General features: G+C 38.8%; 1 protein-coding gene across 2 annotated transcripts in view; it reads left to right on the top strand.

Annotated features, from left to right (window-relative positions):
* The first annotated feature begins 6,729 nt into the window (after positions 1-6,729).
* The window catches only part of PEX2 (peroxisomal biogenesis factor 2), a 28,042-nt gene continuing 14,698 nt past the window's right edge, over positions 6,730-20,073 (top strand). The window contains exon 1 of one of the 2 annotated variants that reach the window (XM_048055035.2): positions 6,730-6,846. The gene's annotated coding sequence lies outside the window, so the exon portion shown is untranslated. Of the gene's footprint in view, positions 7,265-20,073 lie in introns of both variants that reach the window. The other variant, XM_013172436.3, reaches the window with a different exon arrangement.

Here is a 20,073-nt window from a genome sequence, read left to right as displayed (position 1 = left end):
GAACCTTCATTAATTGTCATCATTTCTAAGACATAAAAGAAACCCTCTCTTCTTGAATGTTATTACACAAAAAGTGTACGTTATCTATATACAGCAAGTGCAAAAATGTTTTGTACTGTAATAATAATCATTTAGAATATATGGGATAGAAAGTGTACTATTGTTAGACTGTCAGTCAAAACCCTTGTTATACAAGGATAGAACATCACATCCATCTATAACAGCCTTTTCTGTCAGTCAAATGTGTTGTTCTATACAAATCTAACATCCATTTGATTTTTAAATTGGCAGAGGCTGTAAAACATTACTCTGATGTGATACCAACGTGATCTAAGTTGCTGTTGATATCAGAACACGACAGAGGTTTCGTCTAAAATCCAATTCTCCTCCTCCTTTTAGGTATCTGCATAACTTAGTTGATTTTGCATGTATAATTACATGAATATTCATGTGTTGTTTTTTTCTTCCATTACATCGCAAAGAACATGCTTACTGATAATCTCCTCTAACTTGAAATAATCCATAATGTGAAAATTCTATCCATTTGATGAAAACATTATTACCATAGTACCCTAGTTTTTTATTAACACCCTAGAAAAAACAGCAAATACTCCTGTTTATCCATTACATATGTCCATTCAGAATAACACTAGCCCATTTAAGCCAGTTATGAGCAACAGTGGCTTATGAAAATTGAGTTAAACAGCACTGAATTCCTATAGGATTTTTCTGTGACATTAGTTGCACAATGAACTGAATGGAACAAACTATTCACTTACAAAAGAATACAAAGTTGGACTCTGTCATCCCACTGAAAAACCAAACAAAAATAAAAGGGACAGAAATAATTCCAATTTGATTATAAAAGAAGAATAGAAAAGAATAAATCAAGAAAGGTTCTTGCCCTCTTTAGCCTATTCCCATGCATAATGTCTGCAATTTTTGTACTAATGTACTGATTTTTGTACCTTGGATCAACACAAGTAGAGAAAGCATATCAAATCAATCTCTCCAACAACCACTAACAAATGAAACCATACATTTTGTTCCATCTTTGAAGTGTGCAAGTAGACGTAATAAATGTACAGGTTACCAAAAGCATTATTAGACTTTCGTGTCTTTTTTTTTTAAAAAAAATTATAATTATTTATTAAGTTTGTACAGGAATCATTAGTCTAGGGTAATTTATTATTACCCTCACAATTATTTAGGCACATGCAGCACAGCACACCTTTTTCCTTTGGTGCCTTTTAAAGCAGTTGGCATACACAACAACTTTATGGAATACTTCCTAATGATTGACAGGATTCTAAAAATCCTCAAGAGCTCTTGGGGCAAGTTCAAATGAATTGTTACTGAAATGGTATCACAGATCCATTTTCCACTCGCACTGTTTTAGTAACACCTACAGTCAAAAGTCAAGAGTACCTATGCCAGTTTTCAGACCCCTAAAGCTCGAAACTGTTAACAAAGGCATAGGACTATGAAACAAAAAGGCTAAAATGAAGACTCAGACTTTAGTTTACCAACTCAGCTAGCTTTCTACAGAACTGGGGTAAGCGACTGGATACAGTAACATCATAATCTTAGTGAACCAGAATTAGAAGTTATATACACAACTGTAGTCGATTCAAAATCAGACTATAACTCAAACAAATCCCAGTATCCTGCTTTCGTTCTCAACTTCAACATTTTACCTTCCTATTAAACTACCTCATATTTCTGACTTAGTTAAAATTTAACTATTATATCTCAAAAAAAAAAAAAACTTTAAAAACGTCTACTTCATTCCTTCTTGTTAAAACTGCAATATAAAATCATTATACTTAATATAAAATCATTTTTAAGGCAATTGGGAGTTCATGCATGAAAATTAAACATAGGTAATTAATGCAAATAGCATTTATTGCAATATTTATTTAGTAGTATGTCAACTGAGGCTAAAATATAAAGCAGCTTGCATGAAAAGCTTGCATATCAATTCCTTGTACAGTCTTTCCATTCTGAGAAAACTAATTTATTCAGTACAGTGCATTGTATATATTCTATTGTTTAGCCTTATAACATTCCACATGACCAATCATGTTATGCTAACTACTTCTGCTTACATGCTTTTAAATTAAAGACAGGGATAAAATAGGGCTACTCAGCCTCAACTACCATTTTAAATATTTGAATTGATATATACAATGAAAAAGTCTTCACAAAATATGCAAATTACAGAATCACAGAATGGTTGAGGTTGGAAGGGACCTCTTGTCCAAAGCCTGCTCAAAGCAAGGTAAACTCGAGGAGGTTGCTCAGGTATGTGTCCAGTCAAGTCCTGAGTATCTCTAGGGATGGACACCCTAAAACCTGCCTGGGCAACCTGCTCTGGTGTTCAATCACACTTAAATTACAGGGAATATAATAAAACACTCACTTCATGACAACCATTATACTGGCAAAAATAATATAAGCATTGTTATACTAGAGAAAGAGAAAAAACAGCTAATTCGTTTTTGAAGATGTTGATTATTCTCTTTAGAAAACTGGTCTATAAATAGTATCCAAAATAGATATATATATATTTCCCCAATAGAAGCTTCCTTCATGAGAGGTCTAGTGCTTGACAATAAAAATACATAGGACACAATCCCTATCTCAGCATGCCATCAAAGAAAAACTTAAGAGAAAGAACCTCAAGTATACAGAAGCACACCTAAAATCTTGGGGGGAGGTAGGTACGTTGTTTGCAAGGGTTATAAAACAGACGTGTTCCTTCTTTTTTTCTGGATAAGCATATGTACTAAAAATGAAGTGAGCTAGGTTCAACTTTCATTTTCAACTTTAACAACATTCTATGTACACTTAATATAACACTGAGAGGAATAACTATTTCTTCGTTAAAAGAAAAGAGTAATGGAGAAATAAACTCAGGTTATTTGATATAGATATATATTGAAATTAATCTTTGAAATTCACATGATGAAATAAACTTTGATAAAACTATATCATACATTTTATACATTGGAGTCAAAATCTGAAAGTATACTTAGAAAACCATTCACAAGATTTTTCCATGTATTTCAAGATATTGAGACAAAAGACAATACCATCAATACCAGTTGAAATTTGTTGCTTTCTAATAAAGACTATGAGCCATGTAAAGGCAAAATAAAATTAATCAATCAGAATAGATGCAAGATCTTTATGTTACTTCATAAACAGCAGAACTGATTCACAACATTGAGCTTATATAAAGTACCTTCACCTGACACTGACTTGAGGAAAACAGACTCCACAAACAGTAAGATTGTTAAGTAGGTATGTTTATTCAGTGCTGGGCAGCACGGGGGATAGTCCTGTCAAAGTCGTGCGCACCTGATGACAGTCGTGCGCACCTGACCAAAGTCGTGCGGCAACTTGCTTTGGTTATATGCAGTAAAGAGTTACATATGCATGAAGTTTCACAATACACCTATACATATTCATAACCTGTCCCCGCTTCGTATTAGAATTAGTTCCAAGGAGTCATTCCCATAAACTCCTCCCATCTGCGCTTGCACAGTGTATTCTGGTGGTGGTTGTCGGGGGTCGTGGGGATGAAGACTGATGACTCTTCCTCATCACCGCTAGTTGACCTCTTGTCTTTGCGCAGACTCAGTTGCTCCTTGGCTCTTGTCCATCTGCAGGACCAGTTTCTAAAGATAGGCTCACACTCTTATTAGGAGACTGACCTTGGTAGGGGGCCCAAGGCTTCTTGCTTTAGTTAATTTGCACAATGCACCATAGTTAGCAAAGACACTAAGTAGCATCCTAGTTTAATGCTGTCAGCGCTCTATCTCTACTTGATAAGATTCTCCTAACTCCCTCTCACAACACAAGAAAAAAAAAAAAAAAAACTTAAACTGTGGAGGTTACCACACAATCTTTTCCTCCAGAAAGTAAATATTAAGATTCATTCTTTCACTAGATTTATACCTTCAAAGACAACTCCATCATACTTAATTTTCAAACTTATGTAAATAGTGACAGAAGACAGCACACAAACTTTAATAGTAACAGTCAAATTCTAATCATGATTTTGATCAATAAAAATGTGTATAAAATATAAAATGATTTGCCTACGATACAACCTCTCCCCCCCAAAAAAAAAAAAAAGATTTTCAGTATAATTCCCCTGCCTTATGCATCACAAAGCAATGGAACAGAATTAGTTCTGTCAGCAGATCTACATCTCCACCAGGGCTTTTGCTGGCTGTATTGGTTAGACTTTTTTTTTTTTTCACCTCCTGAGCTGTCATTATTATGCCAGTAGAACACAGTTGGATGGACTAGTCTTATGTTTTCAAAGCACAGAACAGACATTAATTTATGTCTACATCACTATGAAGCAAGCAGGTATTTTACATATGGGGAAATCAAAGAAAGGTGAAGTGCTTTGTCTAAAGGCACTTAGAAGAAATGACTAACAGAGCTATAATTAAAATTCAACATCAAGATTTATATTAATCCTCTAGACCTAACTGCCTTTTTCAAAGTGCATGATTTGGAATATCAAAAATAAGAATCAATTCAGTTCCTCTCAGTGTACATGTTAATGATAAAATAAAACATTACATTCATCTTCTTCCTCTGCATTAGCATAAATAGTCATCCTTAGAAATCAAATTCAGAAAACCGTTTAGATTTTAACAAGATATTTAAAAACAAAGTCAGGTCACAGTTAAAATTTAAATTCCACATTTGATTTGGCCTCCATGTCTATGTACTGAGAGACTCCTAGGAAAAAACACACATACATACCAAGTATGTTAGTATATCAACTTATACTAGACTGATTTAATTAGTTTGCTTTCAACGCAAAGGTGCAGCACCTCAGCAATTATGAGATCGTTAATACAACAGAGCATAACAGCACCTTTAGAGGTCTTGTCTAACCTCTAGGCACACATATAACTCCCATTAAGGCTAATGGGAGTCACATGTGTGCATCCAAGGGAGAAGAGGCCCATTAAAACTGATACAACATATCCATTAATCTTCAGGTCACTCTTAAGGTCAAACATTATAAAAATGTTTATGAACAGTACTTACTAGGTATGCACAGTGGCTACTTTGGTTTTAGGACAGACCTGTGAGCAGTTAAGGCCATGGAAAATGTCTGCTTTAAAAGCATCACCATGTTTCAAGAAGTAGCATGGAAATTTGAGAGTGCTTTTCTATAGTGAGAGAGGATGTTTTTCTATCTTCTGAAAGAATTAGACGGAAAGAAGTGGCAGAGAAGGTTAGATACAATGAAAACCTTGGACAAAGGTATGCTCTAGCTTTTCATTTCTCTTCCATCCCCCACACTTTCCTTGTGTTTCAGTCTCCTAGTTGTGGTTTTCTGCTTCAGGAAGAACATTTAATTGCAGTGACTAAATTCCTAATCTGTGAAGTCTGCTATAAAGACACTACAAATAAGATTTTGATTACTGAATCACCCGCAAACCACTACAATTCAAGCACCACTTGCAGGGTGGAAGGAGCACTGAAAGTTTTTCAGAGAGAAAGGTAATCTTAATTTGCTACCGCTTTCATTCTGCATATCTGAAAATTCTTTTTTTTTTTTTTTCCCACCACTATAATATAGTTTAAGTAAGCACATTCTTTTCCAGCTTAGAAGAAACTAATGGTACCTGTTTTCAGCCATTCAGTCTATAAAACTGATTTAATTGGAAATGAATTTGCTATCTTCATCCACATAGAGTCCTGGAGGAGAGAGAGATTTCTCAACAGCATGGGGGCCAGATGATTTCTGTATGAACAGAGCAGAAGGTACAGCACAAGGAAATGCAATTGTCAGATGAGTATAGAAACAAGGATAAAATTCAGACATGAACTATCCATTTGTTTAGTGTTTCTTTCAAGAACTCGAGGGGGGGGAAAGATGGCTTCATTGCAGGTTTTGTACTTGCGAACTGTTCTGAAACTTGTCATCCAGAACCGGTGTCAAAACTTTTATTCTGCGTGCAAGATTCATTCAGTATCCTATTAGAGGGTCTCTGTTTCAAGCATTAACAACAGCACTGCAAACTTGCGTTCTGAGGGCTCGTGTGACAAGCAGAGATGGTCAGCTGTATCTGCAGTGGCAGGTCAAAACACAGGCAAGAGGCTGGAGAACAATCTCTCACCTAGAAAGTATGGCTCCCAGAGAGAGACAGTAAATAAAATCGGCCCCAAAAGGATGCAGCAGTGATTGGCCTTGAGCTACAGGTCCTCTATTGTTTTACTGGGATATGCCCATTTCACGCCAGGTCTCACTTCATGATGTTTTTTAAGCACTGATACAGCTCTTTGTACCCTGCACAAGGAAGTGTTCTTTGTTTTTAACTCAAATTTGCTGCCTAGAACTGCAACACCCAGCTTTCCCATGGGGTTTTCCTCAACTGAAAGTGCACTAAGCTCAAGCTTTCTGTACAGAAATGAAATCAGAAGCTCATTTCTACACGCCGTCCGCCTTTTTCAGGTCAGCCCCTGTCTGAAAAGCAAGTCAGGCCAGAGCCCGTGACCTGCTTTTAGGACACGTGCTGAAGTGATTTATTTGCACACGCCACCCAGCAGCCCCAACCCCAGCTCCTTTCTTCCTGTTCCCCAACGCCCCCATCGTGCTGCTCCCGGGCCCTCCAGCAGCAGCCGCCCTTCCCGCCCCGCCCCCTCCCTTCTCCCATTGGCTCCCCCAGCTCCCGCTGAGCCGCTTGATTTGCTGTGCTGCCTGTCAATCAATGCCCCGGCGTGGACACCGCCTCGGGAGACCTTCAAACACGTCATCTCGGCATCCGCGGGCATTTCCTGTGCAGCCGCTCTAGGCGCTCCCCTGGGGTATCTATCGCTGCGGCCGCCGCCGCTCTGGGCTGCGGGCGCTGCCTCGGTGACCGCGGGCTGGTGGCGGCGGGGTGGAGGAGGCCGGGCCGGGGGGGCTCCGGCCTCACGGGAGGCTCCGGTCGCACGGGCCTTCGTGGGGAGGCTGGAGACCGAGCCCCCGTGGCAGCCCTGTGGGTTGGGCCCGGACACGGGCAGGGCCGGCGCTGGCAGGTCCCGGGGGCGGGCGGGCGGGCGGTGAAGCCTGCTGGCATCGGTCCCGGGCCCTGCTTGTGAGAAAAAGAACTTGTGGTTCTCCTTTAACGGCCTGCCCGGGCTGCGCAGTGTCGTGAGATCCGCCGGTGTGCTTCCTCCCGGTGCCTGCCTACCTGAGCATGCAAGGAGGCTGCAAGGCTTCCAGCTAGGCCCAAAGCGTAAGGTAAGAAAGGAGGGAGCCTTAGCATGTCCTCTGGAGAAAGGACAGGGCGATGAATTCGATTGAATTCTTAGGCCGATGTCAGTTGAGTGAGTCAAACAGTTGTAGAGCTCCAGAAGTCTTTCCTGTAATCATGGTCTAGATCACGATCACAGATAACTAGCAATAGGACAGGAGGGAATGGCCTCAAGTTGCACCAGGGGAGGTTCAGGTCAGAAATTAGGAGACATTTCTTCTCAGAAAGAGCAGTCAGGCATTGGAACGGGTTGCCCAGGGAGGTGGTGGAGTCACCATCCCTGGGGGTGTTTAAGGAAAGGTTGGACATGATGCTCAGGGACAGGGTTTAGTGGGTGACGTAGGTGGTAGGGGGACGGTTGGACCAGATGATCTTGGAGGTCTTTTCCAATCTTAATGATTCTGTGATATACCTCAACTCATAGATACTTGCTGTGGGGGGGATGGCACTTTTCCACTTTCTGTTAACTCAGTTTTGTGCAGCCTGCAACGGTTTTGCAAACTAATGGTTTGTCACAAAGCAAATGTAGATTGAGTCTGATGGCCAAGTTATTTTAGGAGAGAGGTGAATTCCATTTCATGACACAGTCACTAATGAGAATAAGAGGACTGCATATGTCTTTAAATCCAGAGTTCCTGGTATCATCTTTTAACTGCCAGTGGGAAGGAAATGTTAATCGAGGTCAAAGATAAGTATGGCCACTTTGTAGTAAAACCCAATTCCAGTACAATCAAACAAGTGGCTAAATATTTTGCAAGTTAGTGAATTCTTGTCTGACTTGTTTAGAGCCATTATTAACATGCAGTTCAGCAGCAGTTGCTGATGAAGCATTCACTTTGAGACTATTTTTATTTATTCTGTGTGAAAAGATATTTATTGATGCTTTCTTGTACAAATATTTTTTCTCTTTAAGAATCTGTTTGATCTCAGTAGCAGTTTTTCATTTTCTGCATGGTGTCATTATCACCTGTTTTCTTACCAAACCCTTCATTAGATAAACTAAAGTATCATTGCTGGGATATGACACAGTAGAAAGAAACTGTTAATGAGGAGTAACAATTCACACCTCTGAATTCTTTTGTTTAAGTCTGTTCACAGGGCATGAAGTCATCCATTGCAGTTACTTGATCTGGACTTGGGGAGATAACTTCACACATACAGGATATATATATTAACTCTTTAAAAAGCTTTCTCTTTTTTTTTTTTTTTTTGTAGAAATGCAATAGGCCAGTAGGGTACATAATGTCAAGAGTGTTGAAGGGATTTAACACTTACACTTTAGTACTATGGAAATAGATGATTGGAACATCTGCTGTGGTGGCTAGTGCTCTTATTAGAATACTTATTTAGAATTAAAAACATATTATCCACATACTCTGTCTTTGGAGATAATATTTCAGCACTTGGTCCATATATGTCAGCATAGATACATGTTGTACATGAGATATTACACCACAAATAGGCTAATTCAAACTAATTTCAATTTCTGTAAAGAAAAGAATTAAAATCCTTTCAACATCTTACCATCTTATACATTAATATAACGTTTTGAAAATAACTTGTGTCCTTTTGGGTAAATCATGCATTTCTTTTATTGCTAAAAATTTTTAGAAGATTGTGTCTATCTATGCAAGCGTTATATTATTAAGAAAGCAGCATTATTATTTTTATTTTAAAGAATCTTAATATTTTTAATGGCTTATGCATTTGCACTTTAATTACCATGATGATTATGTTTTCCATTTTGTTAACCTACTGATAGGCATTATTTCACTTTCCAATTCACTGCCTAGAAACATCATCTGTGAAGGTTTTGCAAGGACCTTCCAATCATATCCTCTTGTCTACCAATCTGGGTTGTATTGTGGGAAGGTGAAAGAGGTGTGGTATTTTTTTGTAACAATTGTGTGTATACTTTTATTTTATTTTTACAGTTTTTAAAGTAGTGATTCAGTGTCTGTATATATATATAGAGAGAGTACAGCACATTCTAAAATTGCATTAACCTGGGGATAAAACAGAAGAAGAGGCAAAACTTCAAGCTAAAATTTATTTCAGCTAAGTCCCTTTAACTTCTAGTCCTGCATGGGTTTAAACTTGTGTTTTTATTTGTTGAGATCATCCTTTCCAGACCCCAGATGAAGAAAATTAAGAGTTTCACTGGAGTTTTAATGGAAATTAATGTTGATATAATTGGGTAAATAATTAAAATTAGACACCACATTGAATGGTTAAATTTACTTGTGTTGAAAATGTTGCAGAACTCTAACAGAGGTGAACTTATATGTTTCTAAATACGCTCCTGTTAAGGTCTCTCAAAAGCTGTCATTAGAACTCCTAGGACATCAGTACAAGCACATAAAATAACATCCTCTGAACTTAGTTTAAGAAAACTTTAACCTCTTAGGTAATGGACCTTCGGATGCATTAAAAATTCATTCTCTGATTAATAAGCTGTCAGGTATCTTGAATGGTATGACCCATTTCTTGATGGTGGATTAGTAAGGATAAAGCAAGATACACCAAACATGTATTTGAGGACACAAACCCTTATTAAAAAAGTAAAACTGATTCAACTTAATTTCATTATCTTAGGAGAAAAATGCATTTACAGATAATTATTTAAAAATGTAAACACTCATTGCTGGCTTTGTTTACTGATAAACCGTAACAGAAATTGCAATCATAGAATATACCACATTGGAAGGTACCCACAAGGATTATCAAATCCAACTCCTGGCTCTGCACGGGACTTCTCAAAAACTAGGCCATGTGTCTGAGAGTGTTGTCCAAACGCTGCTTGAACTCCATCAGGCTTGGTGCCGTGACCACTTCCCTGTGGAGCGTGTTCAAGTGCCCGACTGCCTCTTGGGGAAGAACCTTTCCCTAACATCCAGCCTGACCCTCCCCTGTCCCAGCTCCATGCCGTTCCCTCGGGTCCTGTCGCTGTCCCCAGAAAGCAGAGCTCAGCGCCTGCCCCTCCACTCCCCTCGTGAGGGAGCTGCAGGCTGCCATGAGGCCTCCCCTCAGCCTGCTCTGCTCTGGGCTGAGCAAACCAAGGGACCTCTGCTTCTCCTCGTACATGTTGCCCCCTAGACCCTTCACCATCTTCATAGCCCTCCTTTGGGGACACTGATAGTTGTATGTCCTTCTTATACTGTAGCACCCAAAACTCCACACTGTGCTCAAGGTGAGGCCATGCTAGCACAGAGCAGAGAGGGACAATCACTTCCTTCAAGATAAATATGTGTAGGTAAAATGATTTGGCTTGATAAAGTGCTCAATAACTGTAAGTGATTCTAAAAACTCCAGATAGAACAACATCAACTAGTTTGATAAGATAACTTTGCTTTTGAGTGTCGCACCTTTTTTCATTCCAAATTGAATGTCTTTTGGGCAAGGAGGGTGTTATTTAGGTTTGGGAGGGATTTTTTTTGTTTGCTTGAGAGCTCTGTGTGTTTGTCTCCTTTTAGTTTTTTTTTTTCCCCTTTTTTTTCCTGAGACTGCAGATATCGCTTCTTTTGTTAGTGAAGGCAGTGACTCACAGAAAGCTTTTGATACTTGCTGTGATTCAGGACATGTAGGAAGCAAATGTTCCTGTGATGGACTAAATAAAACTCAATTAAAACTTGCAAACAGGTATTGATAGTGTATAAAGACTTCCTTGGACAACTTATAGAATAGGAAAGGTAATTTCTATACTCTGATAGTTTTTGACACTGTTACTAATCTGAGGACCTCCATTTGTGCTTTTGACATCAAATGCTGTGGTGCAAGTCAAGAAAGACATTTGATCTTCTATAGTGTTTAATCTTTTATAGCTTATAGTCTTTTATAGTGACAGTTCTGAAAACTGCTCGAGGCTGCTACTCAGAATATTTGGGAAGGAAGGAGTGAAGCAAATTTATGGCTATTTAGTATCAATATCATATGACTACACAGTAATCAATATCAAAAAAATATAAAATGAATAAAAATATAGGTAATCAAGGGGGAGGGAGTGATGTCTGAATCCAGTATTAGCATATATCTTGTTATAGTACATCACATGGTATTTCAGAAATAAAACACTTTATCACATATTCAAGATGGGAGAAAATAAGAATGTCTTTTACTATTCTTTTATAAAATATCAGTCATTTTAAAGCTTTGAGGTTCAGAGAGAATATGAGGAAGGAGAAGAGGGAGGAGATGAGCAAATGTCTAAAGGAAAACCTAGTCAGTTAAACATAGACAAATCATTCAGCAATATCAGCTTATGATATAAATAGCATATTACCTGTGCTTTTTTTCCATGTTGGTTATAATGGCCTACTATTTTTTTAATCCCATAACACTATTGCATTTGCAATCTCTGTTTATTCATTTTCACTGGGATTAGAAATCAGGAAGATCTTAAAAAAAAAAAAAAAAAAAGGAAGAAATTGGCTAACACTGATAAATATTTAGGCATAAATGCAACTTCATTAAATTAGTGTGTAAACTAATTTGTAAAAAGCCTGCCTGGGGCTGAATCTGGCAAGAGAAGTGAAAGGTAACAGAAGGGCTTCTATTTGGGCTTCTTTGCCTCAGTGGCAAAAGGAAGAATAGGGGAAGCGTGAGCCTGCTGCTGAAGGGGGCAGGAGCCCTGGTGACATGTGACATGGAAAAGGCTGAGGTAATGAAGACCTTCACCTCAGTATTTGCTAGCAAGGCCAGCTTTCAGGAATCCCTGAGTCCAGTGGAAAGCCTAAAGCAAGGAGGATGTGCCCTTGGTAGAAGAAGATCAAGTCACACAATACTTGAGCAAACTGTACATATGTTAAGTTAGTAAGGCCTGATAAGCCCATAAGTGCTGAGAGATCTGACTGAAGTTACTGTGAAGCTACTTCCAATAATATTTGAAAGATCATGGTGATTGGGAGAGGTGTCTGAGGGCTAGAGAAACTTCATCCTCTACTCTGCCATTGTGAGGCCACACTTGGAGTACTGCATCCAGGTCTGGGGCCCCCAGCACAAGAAGAATGTGGATTTGTTAGAGCGGGTCCAGAGAGCAGCTACGAAGTTGATCATAAGGCTGGAGCATCTCTCCTATGAAGGAAGTCTGGGAGAGATGGGGATGTTCAGCCTGAAGAGTAGGGTCCAGGGTAACCTATTCTGTTTTCAATATTTAAAGGGGGCTTATAAAAAAAGATGGAGAACAACTTTTTGCTTGGGCAGGCAATGACAGGACAAGGGGGAATGGTTTTAAACTGAAAGAGAGGAGATTTTTAGATTGAGTATTAGGATGAAATTCTTCTCCCAGAAGATGGTAAGGTACTGGAACAGGTTGCCCGGAGAAGCCGTAGATGCCCCATCCCTGGAGGTGCTTAAGGCCAGGTTAGATGAGTCCCTGGCGCAACCTGATCTAGTGGGTGGCTGTCTTCAAGAAGAAGAGTACAGAGAACTACAGGTTGATCAGCTTCACCTTGACCTCTGAGAGGGTTATGGAGCAACTAATCCTTTAAACTGTTTTCAGGCAATAAAGGTCAAGAAAGTGATCAGGAGTAGTCAGCATGTTTTCACCAAGGAGAAGTTGAGCATGATGAACCTTAAAACTTTCTATGATGAAATGATGGGCTTGTAAAAGAGGAGGTAGCAGCAGATATCATTTGCCTAGACTTCAGTAAGGTTTTTGATGCTGTTTCCCATCACAGGGAAGACATAGGGAAGCTGTTGATGAGCAGACAGTGAGGTGGGTTAAAAACTGAACAGCCAGGCCCAGAGGGTGGTGATCAGTGGTGCAAAGTCTAGTAAGAGGTCAATACTGGATCATGTCCTGTTTAACATCTTCATTAACAATTTGTGTGGTGGGACAGAGTGTTCAGCAATTTTGCAGATGATACAGAACTGGGAGGCATGGTGGATACACTGGAGGGTTGGGCAACCACCAGAGGGACCTTGACATGCTGGAGAAATGGGCTGGCAGGAACCTCATGCAGTTCAACGAAGTGCAAACCTGCATCTGGGAAGAAATAATTCTTGTCACAAAGACTAAAGATATCCTGGGCTGCATTAGGGGAAGTGTTGCTAGCAGGCTGAGGGAGTTGGTTAAAGTTGAGCGTCTTTTCTCCTCAGCACTGCTAAGGCCAGATTTGGAGTACTGTCTCCAGTTCTAGGCTCCCCAGTACAAGACAGTTATGAAGCTACTGGGGAGGGTTAGTGAAGGGCTACACATGCAGTTTAGGGATTGGAGCATCTCACATATGAGGAAAGGCTAAGAGCTAGGACTGGTAACCATGGAGAGGAGTAGGCTCAGGATGAAACTCGTGGTTGTATATGAATACCTGCAGGGAGGATGCTAAGAGAGCTGAGAGCAGGTTCTTTTCAATGGTGTCCAGAGCCAGGACAAGAGGCAGTAGGCACAAAATGGAGCACAGCAGGTATTCTCTGAACGTCCTTTACTGTGTAGGTGATGGAGCATAGGAACAGGTTGCACAGAGAGGATGTGGAGTGTCTCTCCTTGAAGATCTTCAAATATTCTTGGAAACAGTCCTGGGCAACTTGCTTGAGATGACCCTGCTGAGTTGGATATCATGAGCTTAACAATAAACACACTAATCCCTTTCTATTGCCCCTGTTATCACATTTATTAAAAACTAAAAAATTAAAAAGGGAGGAGGGGGAAATAGCAATCTGGAATTCTTCTTGTTGTTAGTTTACAGTAAATACACAAACAATATTTGTCAACCCAGTAGTTGAATTTCGCAAGCATATTGTACTTTAAGAAACTCAGAGAGGGAAACCCCTTTTACAACTTTCTAGTGACAGAAGAAAAAAAAATTAAGCAAACCTCAAGAGAGGTCTGTTTTTCTTTAAATTACAGTCAACTCTATCCTGTAAGTACCGTAAAGTATATGTTGTTCCTTCACATTATGGGTATACTTAGCTCTCTACAAATGTATTTGCCTTATGTGTATGTGTAGCATATGCTAAGCTCATAAGAAACAAAAAAATGAAAAGGATATTTTTGCACTTGTAAGTAATGTGTGCTGTTAGATGATATTCATTTGGCCAATTAAAATCATTCTTTCCTTAGAACATGTTAATGTGTATTTCCTCACAACAAGGGCTGGTTTCCAAATGTAAACTTTTCAGGCGCAAGGTCCAAGTTCACAAATTTTCTTATAACAAATAGAGAGTGAATTTAATATTTCAACATAAATGACGGTAACTCTTCTATGACAAAACCACTGTATTGCTGCTGCACTTCATGATGACAGCCTCCAAAACTTGTTATGTATTTTGGAGTGCAGGGGGTATGGTATTTTCAAGCAAGCTGCTTATTCTGTTTTGGTTTTGTTTTGGTGTGTTGCTGTTGTTTTTCTTTTTTTTTTTTTTTAGCATAATAGAATAGATACTTTTTTCACATAGACCAGTGAAGGGGGAAGAGAAAAGATTTGGTACTATATCTCTAAAACTAGTATGCTCTAAACACCAGCTAGTCCATAGCACTCCCAATACTCTTTGAGTAGTAAAGTTAAAAACAGTGAATTAGGAAAAAAAAAAAAAGTGTTCTGCTAAAAGGCTGCAGACTCATGAGTCAGACAGGGAAAATGGAAGACTCTGTCCTACTACTTTTCAGGTTACTTAAATGGCTCATGCAGCCATGTGTTTGAACTATGTCTACAAGCATTGTCAGTGCATATCTAAACTTTGCAAAAATGTTCAGGAGAGGGAGAACAAAAAGATAGTACATCTCTTTGCATGTGGCTCTCTCAGAGACAGTGGTAGGGCTTGTTTGTTTGAAGGTAAAAAGCAAGACAATTTGAAAGTCTAAAATTAATTCAGAAAAAGAAACTAAATCTGGATATTTCAGAGGAAGGAAAGGGTGGAGATAAATGAGTAAGAGAAATAAAATTTGAGAAGGAGGAAAAAGAGAACAAATATATAACAGGAAAAGAGAGGAATAATGGTAGTGGAACAACTCTTAATTCATGGGTTGACTCTGACTGGGTCTGAGCACTTCCTCTTTTCCCTGCAGCAAAGGACCTATGGAGTTTTTTAGCCTTTAGATGCAAGTTGAATCACTCTTCGTATTCATTGAATTTGTATTAGTATCTGCCTGGGAAAAATACAACTAAAAATGCTGTCTCTGTACCTGCTTATCTCCACTGAGTTAGTGTCTGCTAATATTGGCAGTGGAGTTGGAAAAGAAAGAAAATAAATCAAGGTCAAATTCTAAGAAAACTTGAAAAATATGTTCAAAAACAGTATTATTCAAAACCAATGTTATTAATTCTATAAGCAGAAGAGCAGGCAGGAGATATCACAGGAGGGGGCTGGCATGAAGAAAGGAAATTTTTCTCGAAAGGAAATTAATATAGGGCTATGGCTCTGTGGGGCGTAACTAAATCATGAATGTGGATTCGTGCTGGAATTGCAGAAGGACTAAGAAGCTGTCAGGTGTACAGCTCAGGTTGCATAGTAAGGAAGTTACTATTCCTCTTCAAATCTGCTACTTGTAATATGTGTGTGCACCCCTGCTAGTGCAATCTGAAATGCTAGTCAAGGTACAGGGTTGAAGAGTGTGTAAGATTTGGGGACAGTGAGCACATCTAATTTTCTAAGCATCCTTATTAGTCACTGTATGCCAAACATTTCAGACTACAATCATACCAAAGAGGTAAGAGTTGGGGGAAATCACATGGTATTCTGTATTTAAGCAGAGTAGCCTCTCACCTGCAAGTCTGCCTGATACCTACAGCTGACTTATACAGGTAATTCTTTTTGTTCTTTTCATTTTCTAAAGACAGCAAAAAAGTCCCATTATTCAGATTTATGGTATTTTAGTCTTATCCTTGCACATTCAGGGTATCAGGCTTGAAGACTAAAAGAGCAGTTCAACTCATTAAATAAAAGGCTTGGTTTTCTATCTGCCAGTTGATTGGTGGCAGATGCAAGAGTATGTCAAAGGCAGACCGTCTTGTGACTGCTTGTTTATTTCTTGGCCTGATGTGGGGCATACCGATATTGCATGGGTCTTACATGATACTGTGCTGTCTGGTTTGTGTACCAAATCTGGAGAAAAATAAATTGAAACAATTGAAACAGGATTGTATGTTCTTCAACATAGTAGAACAGTTCAGCAGAGAGTCAAATGAGCATTGGTGCTAGTCTGCTTAAAAGGAAGAAAAAGGAGGGGGGGAGAAATACCAAGTTGGGTTAAGATGGGAGGGAGTAACTAGCTTTCAGAAATTACATCAGCTTATATTTCTGCAGAACTGGAGCCTAAAAAATGAGATATGCTGATATAAAGTACCATTCTTTATCTTTGCAGTAGTTGAGAGTTGCTGACTATAGTTAGATCCAGTTATTATTGTTACACCATATAATGCAAGACCAAAACTTAAAACTGATGGTGAACAGGCTTAACTTCGTATTGATGAAGGGCCTTGGCTTTAATGTGCTGTAAATACGTACAGTCTGTTTGGTTTTATGTATAGTACTTCTTTTGGTACAGGTGTGGACAAAGGTTAATTATGAGTTGGCTATGCGTTTAGGACAGATTTTACCTTTTTCATCTAATAAGCATTTCTAATAAAAGGTTAAAGGACATTATGTTCCTGCAGTGTAGTACTTGAATCAGCACTTGCATACCACTGAATATTCATGACTGTGCAGTTGGTATGCATATGTGTGTCAAAAAAAAAAAAAAGATGGAATAAAATCTGAGCAATGGCTGTGTTTGCAAATGATGAAGCTAAGGTATGTTTAATGCAAGATTTCAGGGTTCTGTCATCTGTGGTAAATTATATTTAATTGTATTTGAGTATGTAGAACAGGCATTGCTTCTGAGTCCCTTCTATATATCTTAGTCTTAATCCTGGCATTTCCAGAACTGTCTGGTGATCCATTCATACAGATCAGACAGAAGCAGAACAGAAACACAGCAGAGCTGTGAAATGGGAATTTAAGCAAGATTACTTTTTTTTTTGTAGTAGTATGGAAGAAAGGCATGGAGGCCATAGAACAGATGCATAAAATTAGCATTGGTACCGTGCTTGACAAATAAGGCTATGTGAGATACAGAGCCCTTAAAACAGTGAAAAACAGATATTACATGTTAGTACACATAAGGCCAACTTCTTGGGTAAGTAACAGTAACCAGCAAATGAGTAGTTACGGCTATAACTGCCCACAGCGGGCGAACAACCACTCATTCATGTTCTTCCAACAATTCTGAAAATGATCTGCATGCCTTTGCCACAGTGTGTTGTTTTACCTACTTAGCACAAAGGATGGCACATCTAAGCTTTGCATCCTTTTCACTTCTACACATGAAATGCATTGTAGACTTTTGCTTATCAATCCGTATATCAGAACCTGGTATCCTCATCATAACCAAAATCTATTCAAACGCAAGGATCTTCCTGTCATCTGCTTATGTGATTGTCAGTGGTTGAGACCTACATTTGTAGCATAAGGGATCCCTTGTGCTCATACCTTCTGATACTGGTTTAGTCAAAGATGTTGTCTCTTCTACTTAACTCTCATAGTCTCAACTCTGTCAGAGTGCTTCAACCAAACCCTACACCATTTTGATTTAACTACAGTAAATACAAGGTATGTCTTCAGACAATTCTTGTTACCTGCTACTGTTTTCAAAGGAAAAATGTCAATATCATTTATTAGACATATATTCTGGCTCTCCGTCTTCGTGTTCAAGATGTGTTTTTTTTTAGAAAAGCCTCAGGAAGTTACCATGCAATGTCTTTTGTCAAGCTTTTTTTTTTTTTAAACATTCAATTTAATTAAAAGCAACAGCAGTTAGCTTTAATTTAGTACAGCAGGGAGTGGGAACTTATGTGTGGAATTGGTGCATCCCTGTAGAGATGTTTGCAATTTGACATACTATGGAAAAGGAGAAAATAAAATGGGGGAAGAAGAGGAAATGGGATATGAGGTAAAGAAGAATAAGGATTGCATGCAACTTACTACATGCTTATTATTTATTATAATAAAATTAGAGCCATATCCAGAAACTTGGAAGGGTGATGCTATCTGTGCCCATTATACTGCAGGGAATGCAAATATATAATCAGCTTTTGTTCCCTTCAATTTAACATCACAAGGTTTATTAAGGTAATATTTTAAATATAAGTTATACAGTAATTAGACACTCAGATTTATTTATTTATTTATTTCATCTAATAATATGTCTTTTAAGAGTGTTGCCTCATCACAGATTTTTCTGAAGTCAATGGGAGCTCTTACCACTCAGTGTATCTTTAACTCTGGCCAATAAAAATCTCAGTTGCTAGCATTCATCGAGAGAATGTGTTGCATTGATGCAGGATTTTCAGTTTCCATCAAATACTGACAGAAATGACGGATGAACAACTTCTAACAGTGCAGCACTTTTATACTGCTCTTCATTACTGTTTTATCAATTTTGGCTCTTGTGAGCTGGTTTTGATTTTGTAACTTGAAGCCCTAATATTTTGACTTTGCCAGGTTGTTTATGGAAGATAAGTCAATGAGCTATTGTTATGTTTTTTTGCTGTCTCCAGGCATTCATCAGTTGTTAATCTCTCGTATTGCACTGTATGAAATCTAGGTTTGCTGAGTTGAATTTGGAAAGGCAACCTATGATTGGAATGTATTTTTGTCTTGTGTTTGGTCTTCTGGCATTCAGTGTAAATGTTGTGGTTTAACACTGGTAGACAGCTAAGCAACACACAGATGCTCTCCCGCTCCTCAGCAGGACAGGGGCAGGGGAGAATATGAGATGGATGACAGAGAAGCAGTTTAATGAAAGGAGAAAAGAAAAAGAAGAAAAGGCCACGCATGGAAGCAGAAGGAGAAAAAAATACTCTCAACTTCCCATCAGCCAGTGAAGTTTGTCCATTTCCTGGGAAGCAAGGCCTCGGTATACGTGCTGGTTGTTCCAGAAGACCTTCACAAGGAGTGTTCCCCCATCTATCTCTTTCTTCCCCCAGCTGTTGTTGCTGAGCAATGATGTTACGGTGTGGGATATCCCTTTGGTCAGTCTAGGTCTGCTGCCCTGGCCGTGTCCCCACCCCACCTCTTGCCTACCTTCAGCCTACTGGCTTTTGCAGGGGAGTTGGAGAGACAGGCTTGAAGCTGTGTCAGCACTGCTCAGCAGTAGCCGAACATCAGTGTGATACCAGCACTGTTCTAGCTACAAGTGCAAAGCACAGACAGCACTGTATGGGCTGCTGTGGGGAAACTTAACTCCATCCCAGCCAGACTCAGTACAGTAGCATTCTGGAATTTGTTACTAGTTGCTCACTCAGCATCTTTAATAAAAATCTTGATTTCATCTGTGGGATTCATTCAGTGTATTCCTTTGCTTTTTCAACTTCTAAAAATAGTCCTGTTTCCCAGGAATATCAGAAATAAATGGTACCTTCTATGAGTGCAGTGTATTAATGATATTTCACTTAGTGCTAGTAGTTATTTCAAATGGTTGAAGAATCACTTTGTTCTTTACAAAACGATAGGTGTTTAGCTGAAGCATATCAAAATCCAGACAGTAATACAACATCAATCTTCTGTAAGGTCGTTTTAAGTAATGATGAAGTGATGTTATTTTTAAAGTGATTAAGAGACAACGCAGTTGGTTCTTCCAACTAGTCTTTGATCTGAGAATATTTCTCTCTACACTTGAAAAGCAAGGAAGAGATGAGAATTAATGATAAAACATGAGGTTTTCAGCAGCTGGGGTCTAGGTTTTGTATTTTATTATGAGAGTAGATGTGAAGGAAGATTTTGTAAGTAAACGCATACCTATAGTTTGATTTCTTGTCTTTAA

This window comes from Anser cygnoides, chromosome 2 (genome assembly GCF_040182565.1).
Source record: "Anser cygnoides isolate HZ-2024a breed goose chromosome 2, Taihu_goose_T2T_genome, whole genome shotgun sequence".
Taxonomy (NCBI): Eukaryota; Metazoa; Chordata; class Aves; order Anseriformes; family Anatidae; genus Anser; species Anser cygnoides.
The sequence above is the reverse complement of the archived record's forward strand: the minus strand, read 5'-3'. Positions and strand labels throughout refer to the sequence as shown.